This window comes from Coturnix japonica, chromosome 3 (genome assembly GCF_054131305.1).
Source record: "Coturnix japonica strain WE chromosome 3, WE-NBRP24, whole genome shotgun sequence".
Classification (NCBI taxonomy): domain Eukaryota; kingdom Metazoa; phylum Chordata; class Aves; order Galliformes; family Phasianidae; genus Coturnix; species Coturnix japonica.
In genome coordinates, this window is record NC_140665.1 from 10769578 (window position 1) to 10776764 (window position 7187).

The 7187-nt window shown below is 41.0% G+C and overlaps 1 long non-coding RNA gene across 1 annotated transcript in view; it reads right to left on the minus strand.

The window, feature by feature from the left end:
• The window catches only part of LOC107310866 (uncharacterized), a 41659-nt gene that overhangs the window by 32984 nt on the left and 1488 nt on the right, over positions 1-7187 (minus strand). The window lies entirely within an intron of this gene.

Here is a 7187-nt window from a genome sequence, read left to right on the forward strand (position 1 = left end):
GTTGATACAGACAGGCAACATTTGTTACCAAGGACCTATGGCACCAGGTACCCCCTTTCTCTTCTACCGATGTCTTCTCTAATTCCTTGGTTTCCTTTGAGAGTAAAGGGAAAACAACAACTGTCAATCATTACTTGGTGAGTTTTATATCTCAGATGTTTTCATATTTGCTTCCTCTTGTGCTGCTAAGAGAAAAATCCTTTAACAATTGATGTAAAAGTTGATGATGTACTGAGTTTCCATTATAACAGTGTTGTTCTTAATAATATCGACAGTGCTGAAGGCCATAATCCACTAGCACCGTTGAATTTAATATCAGAGAGATAGGTTACAGCTATTACATTTCTGCTGGCATTGCAGAGGATTCAAGTCTCAGAGAAGTGGTGGAACAGATGGAAGAGGGAACGAAGCACCACAGAGCTGTTAGTCTCAGCATTTTTAGCAAAGCATAGCTTTGCTTCTCCATTGAGGGAAACAAGTTTGTGGATGACTACTAACAGGAACCCAGGAGATCTGGACCCAGGTTAATGGTGCCAGATAGGAGCCATACCAGCAAACATCAAATCCGTTTTTTGCGACTACATCTTTTAGCAGTAGCAATCCCAAAGTTTCAGCAAATACAAAAAGCATCAAACTTTTTCCAAGCAGAACTTAATCATTTAATTACTAGTCATCTCATCAAGGTGATATTGACTGAAGAGGATGAGAAAAGAGCACAAAAAGGAACACTTGGCAGCGAAACTAAAGGTCATCGTGACTAAGAACAAAAGTGCCTGTCCTAAAAATGGCAATATCATTGTTCAGCAAACCAACAGTGCATTTGACAGTTATGTCTGTATTTCTGGACTGCTCAGTGGGTGTTTCATTGAGCTGGGTCCAGCCCCATGGACTGAACTTAACAACTTCCCTTCTTGAGCGCATCTGCACTTAGATTTCAAACTTCCAAGTTTAAAGGTGTCAGATCTAGGCTGTCTTAGATCATTACTCCAGCTGAAAATATTCAGGTGAAGTTTTGAGGTTACTCAAGATGTGTAGCACATCTGATGTAAGAAGGAGTAGAATCAAGACTGCAAAAATGTAGGATGAGCTGATGCTGAGAATTGTGACTGGAGTATCCCCCAGTGCCAAAGCATGGTGCTTAACAAAAAGCTCTCTAATATCCATTACTCCCCTTTGTGTTATTTCTTGTGCTTCTTAATCAAGAAGGAAAAAAACCCAGTGAGTCTGAAGCACAAATCATTTCTTTAGACGTACAAAGAACCGTCTGTGTTGAAATGAACATTCAAGGTTTTGCTGTGTTTTAAAAGATCCCCAGGCTGCAGGTTTAATACAAAGCCTTTCTCTGTAGAATTTATTATGTCGGCTTTCCAAATAACAGCCTAGCCATAAGTATAGATCTTTTGAATGTGCTCAGTGTAAAAGATCAATTAAAGAACAGACAGCTTGATGCTCACAATCTGTCTTTTAGTAAACATTTCTTTTCTTTCTCCTCAGCTGGAAAATTCCTGCTGGGTTCTGAATAGCAGAGACCTTGAGGGACCTTTGTAAAATAGAAGAGACGTATTTCTTTTTTTGCTTTGGTTTTCTACTCTTCTAGCAAAATTGTGTTGAGCCTCTCTCCCTAAATCCATTCTCCAGCCAAGCTACAACAGCTGACTTCCAAAAATGAACATTTATTGTGCTGAATATGGAGTACACCTGCGGAGACCTGACCAGTCTTTCCATGGAGCGTCAGTGATTTCAGGCAATTACACTGTGTCAGAAAAGACCCGGCCTATGGCACAGGCTTCGCCACCAAATTTGTGTGATCCTGTTAGGATTAAACTATAGGAGGAAGTGCAAGAGGTGGCATTCCTGCAAATCAGGGTATAGTACCTAGGATTAGCAAATGTATTCCACAGTGTCTGCCATTTTTGGAAGAACACTTTTCTACATGAGACCATGTTTGCAAGTGCTTATCCATTTAAGCTTGTCATCTAGCTGATTGGCAGGAAGCATGCTTCTTGAATCATTTTCCTATTTCTGGGATTTGCTTTCTAAAATTCTTTTAGCAACAGTTTAGAGGACACAACGTTCTGTCATGTAATGGTGATGTAAGAATAAGTAGTCTATCTTGGACAGCAAACTGTATTTGATATGTAGTATATTTCTATAAAGTACGGCCATGAAAGAGCATTGAGATATCTTGCTAAGCATAGGATTGTAAAATAGAATAGAAGCTAATGAACATGTGGTGAATTCATCCTGGATGAGAAAATTTCCACTTTTATTTGCAGGACTGATAATGGGACACCTGTTTCTGTATTGTTTAGGATGACTGAGGTCTGTGTTTCAGCCACCTTGAAACATATGATAGTGCTTAGGGTCATCTTACTCATTAAAATCAGTTTTCTGCCATCACTTTATAAGATGTATTTCAGAGCCCACCTTACAGGTAGTCCAGGTTTTCACTTTCATTCTTCCTACTGGAAGTTGATTGCTTTAATAGATAGGAAGTTTTTCAAATATCAGTTCTTAGTACATTTGTGGGTAATATGCCACTCATTTGCTCTTGGGTCAACATCATCTTTTCAGCAGAATCTTTCATTCTTTGAGCTTTGTTCCTCTGACTTACATATTAAAAGCAGGCATCAAGAATTCAGCCTCATCTACTTACATGTGATGTAGCTTAGAAGTAGCACCAGGATCAGGCAATCCTGGGATTCAGAATTCCCACAGCTGTCAAATAACAAATTCCTGAGACACACCTGGACTAGAAGAATCAGAGCATCCTTCCCAACTGAACTGTCTAGATCAGCTATAAGCAGTCAGTGTGTGTGAGACCCAGGCATCCACACTGGCAGCTCCTAAATGTTCAATACTCAACTGATAAAATTCAGACACTCGTCTCCTTGGTCATTTCCATTTTTCTGCCCCTCTATTTATACACTGTTTGCTCAGCTGAAGCCTATAACATAAGTCTCTACACACTGCCATTAAGGTGATGTTAACATCTTTTGCTGGGAAAATGTCTTTCTGTTCTTTTTTCCTATTTGCATTCTCAAATGTAGTTGGATTGTTTTTATTTGTACATGAAGAAGGAACTAAGCCAAGAAAATTTCAGCTAGAGAAGTGAATGATCCTCCTTTTCTAGTAACTGGAGATGGTGTGTGTCCCTGACTCACTGCATACAGAGTCCCTAAACAAAAATCACATAAAATCACATAAAATTAATAATCTGTGATTTCCTAGATTAAACTGTTCCGTTACTTTTGATTTCTGCGTTATACATTGACTGTCATTTGTCAGCAGGAAAAAATCAGACTACTAAAAATGCTTACTGCTTTAAGAGAAATAATTAAATGTGCGCTCGCCATCAGCTCAGTTTTTCTGAATATGCCAGGGAAAAGAAATTCCATGTTGTTGTGTATAAAATAGTTCTTTAAAGAAGTGCATGGGGAGTTCACTGTATTGACATTAATGGTTTTCATGCAGCTAAATCCCTGCTTGCTACTTAAAAAATTTGCAAGATATAAAATTTAGGATCTTGATCATAAAACCCAAATTAAATCAACATAGTCTGCTCAAGAGAGGAGGAATACATTTCACTTCATTGGAATATAATAAGCCACACTAGCAGGAATGAATCCTGCTTGCTACAGCACACATCTTTTTCATAACACGGTTATGAAAAAAGAAAAAAAGAAGATGACTGAAAGGCTGACAGAGTCTTTAGAAATGTTACTAACAAACCACATTTTCCTTTCTGTCCTCTCTCCCTGTCTCCCACCATTCAGATCTGCAGAGGTGATTGTGGGCACACTGGGCCACCAGTTTTCGAGTCCAAACTTGAAGTCACCAGTGTTAGGCATCTTTTGTCTCATTATTCTTTTATCTTCACCTCATTCCTTCCCTAGGGTCTTTAATACCTGAAGCAAATAACACAGCTATATTTCAATACTGTATGTTCTCCACTGCGTATTTCCATTAATACATTTTCACTAGGTAAGTGCTCATTATAAGCTAAATCATACTCCAGTACTCTAAGACAATGGCTCGTCTTATATAAGAAGCTGTGTGGTTTACCCTTTCCACTGCTATGACTGCTCATTTGCAAAATAACTGCAAAGAGCTGCCAAACAGCTTCAGTGAATTTTCCACTAGTGCCCAGGTGAACACTGGCAGTATCCAGCTCTAAGCAACCCCTCTCTCTTTATATCATCAGAACTCTACCTGCATCTTCCCATTCTAGAAAGCAAATCCAGCAAGCCAGAGGGGTTACCAATGTTTTCTTGCCTTGTTAGTCCTATCCTGCACTTCTGTGAAGGCTCAACATAATGCATTGAGCATCAGCTCAGCAGATTGCATGTCGGTGCTACCAGCTGGAGCAACTGGGGAGGGAGCCAGACACAGGAGCTGTATAATACATACAGTGAGTCCTCAGATGGCATGAAAAAGGTGTTTGCTTGCCATTTCATGACTTGATGAATACCTCAGTCTGTCATTGGCTTTTATGACAACAGGAAGAAGTAGACTTTTTTGCCTCAAAATGTAGTCTGTCTTGAAGCTCCATTTCCAAATGCACAGGACCATTCACTCCTCTGGGGACAGTGCATCTCCCACACAGCACAGTTACCTTCATCTCTATCTAGCAATCCACCTCTAAAGCACTCACCTTCTATCTCACTTTCAGGGTGAGTTTGAAGTGTGAGGAGGAAGCATTTCCATGGATTGTTCTCCCAGTGGTGGTGTGGGATTGCCATCTCCAGGCAGACCCTCTTTCTCCCTCTCCACCATGCTTTGCTGCAGTAAGACACGTGCTTCTGTGAAAGCACTGTGGACCGAATCCCAGTTGAAAGTAGCCCTTCAAAAATAGCAATTTTTTAACTGAATCATTTTCCAAATCACACTCTAAAATTACTTCCTTTCCTGGCAAGCTCCCTGCAGTTCACAGGCAAGCGTGGATTTGGAGGCTGCAGGTTTCACAAGAGCTGCATTGATCCCAATCTGCAGGCTCTTGCAAAATATTGGTAACAAATCTGCATCCATCTGTCCACGCATCTCTCCATCCACCCCTCCCCTGTGTGGCAGTAGGAACCTCAACCCGCTTTGATTCGAGCCTGGGAAGCCAGCTGTTGTAATCTTTTTACATTTCAGCACAGCTTTTTGTTTTGTTTCTCTCAATATCATTCTGAACAAAATGTCCAATGTACAGCTAGACAAAGGTCAAATGCAGTGGGTGAACAACAGGCTCATAGATTGAGTCAGCTCAGAGTTATAGTAAATGCGGTTATTTCAGGCTGCTCACCTGCAGGGTTCCCCAGCACTCCACTTTAGTGCCAGTTTTCCCTGCTTATAAATGATCTGGAGCTATTGACTCCTTTGAGGGTGGAGAGTTCTTGCAGAGAGATCTTGGCAGATCAGAGGGTTGGACAGTCACCAACTGCACGGAGTTTAACAAGAACAGTGCTGGGCTCTACAACCAGGATGGGACAGCCTTGGATATACGTACAGACTGGGAGAGCAGATGAGGCCTCTGGTACCACGTGTTCAAAATTAGTCTGCACACAGTAACTCTTCCCTCTTTCACCTCCATAGAGAAGGAGTTTTTTTCCTCAAAGTTACTGTCAGGAGGAATGTCAGGCTGCATCACACCTTCACTGCCTAATTGGCCGTTCAGGCCTTTCAGAAATGCAGCCCTTAGCTTGGAGAGCTGAAGGATGTCAATCTGTTCTGAAAAGCTTGGCCCAGATTGCATTGAATAAGATGAGCTCCAAAAAGAAAAACAACAGAAGAAAACTCAAGGAAGTGACTGGTTACCTGCTATTCTACATGAATTCTACAGCAGGTTGTGCATTCAGAAATTATCCTTCAAAAGCTTCACAGAGACATTATAGTTTCTCATGGAGTTTTAGAATGCTGCATTTCCATTGTTAAATGCGTTAAAAATCCTTTGAATGCCTAGACACTAACAGACTTCCCTAGCAAAGCAATAATAGAAAACTAATTAGCAAAACAAATAGGAAGATCACCCACCAGAGAGGAAGGTTTGGCCACAAAATGTGAGGTTTCATGCTGCCAAAGACTGAGATGAAAATAACTCATTTGAATGCAAAACAAACCACACAAGATGCTGGGTGCCTTCAGCTTCCATTGGCTTTGTTGGCAAGTAAGAGTACATCAGCATTCTCAGGATGCTCATAGCAGCAGATAGGATCACACCTTTTGAAACTGGCTAGCAAGCCAAAACTCACATGTAGTTGATTCCTATTTCTTGCCGTGACTTGATTTTGAGACTGGGAATAAAGGAAAGGGTTCTGAAAGGATTCTTGAGTTTATCTTATCAGTTTCTTCAGCTCTGCTCTGACAATAGTGCTCCAGATGGGATAACGGGGTTTTACACAGCACAGAGTCACCCTATAAATGTTTCAGGCTCAAGTCTCAAGACAGACTGTATGCTATAGCTAGCCCATAAAATGAGTTGGTTTGAACTCCACTGGCTGCAGTAAGTTAACACATGTATCTTCAAGACAAGCTTTCAACCTGCCTGTTTTCTCTTTTCTCTTTCCTCTCCCCAGAAGTTCACCCCAACACAGTTAAGAGACAAAAGAGTGTATCTATCTATTCAGGTTACTTCTCTGGTGTTTTGTTTCAAAAGCCATCAGAACACTTCCAGAGGGAGAAGCTAGGAATGTTGAAGGTTCCATCTGAGCAGACTTCTGCCTTTGCATTTTGCACATCTTTCATTATCTCAATCTGTTCTTGTCCTAAGTATCAAGAAGAAGTGAAGAAAGGTGCCACCATATTTCATACAGTTTGGTAAGCATCCAATTAACCAAAAACTGGAAAGTGATTTCATTGACATGTGTCACAAATAAAAAACTAGAGAATATTGGACTGTATAAAGAGTAAAGGAAAAGTCACTCTCTGAGCCCGGCCCTCCAGCCAGTTCCTTACCCAGCCACGGGCTGCCAACTTCTGTAGGAGAATAGCATGGGGGACAGTGTCAAAGGCTTTGCTGAAGTCTAGGTAGACATATCAACAGCCTTCCCTTGTCCACCAGACGGGTCACCAGATCATAGAAGATCAGGTTGGTCAAGCAGGACCTGCCCTTTGTCAACCCATACAGTACTTCTCCTTGGACACGCTCCTTCCACCTCTACAAACAAAATGCTTTCACACACAAGCAAGAATGTCAAAGAAGTTAA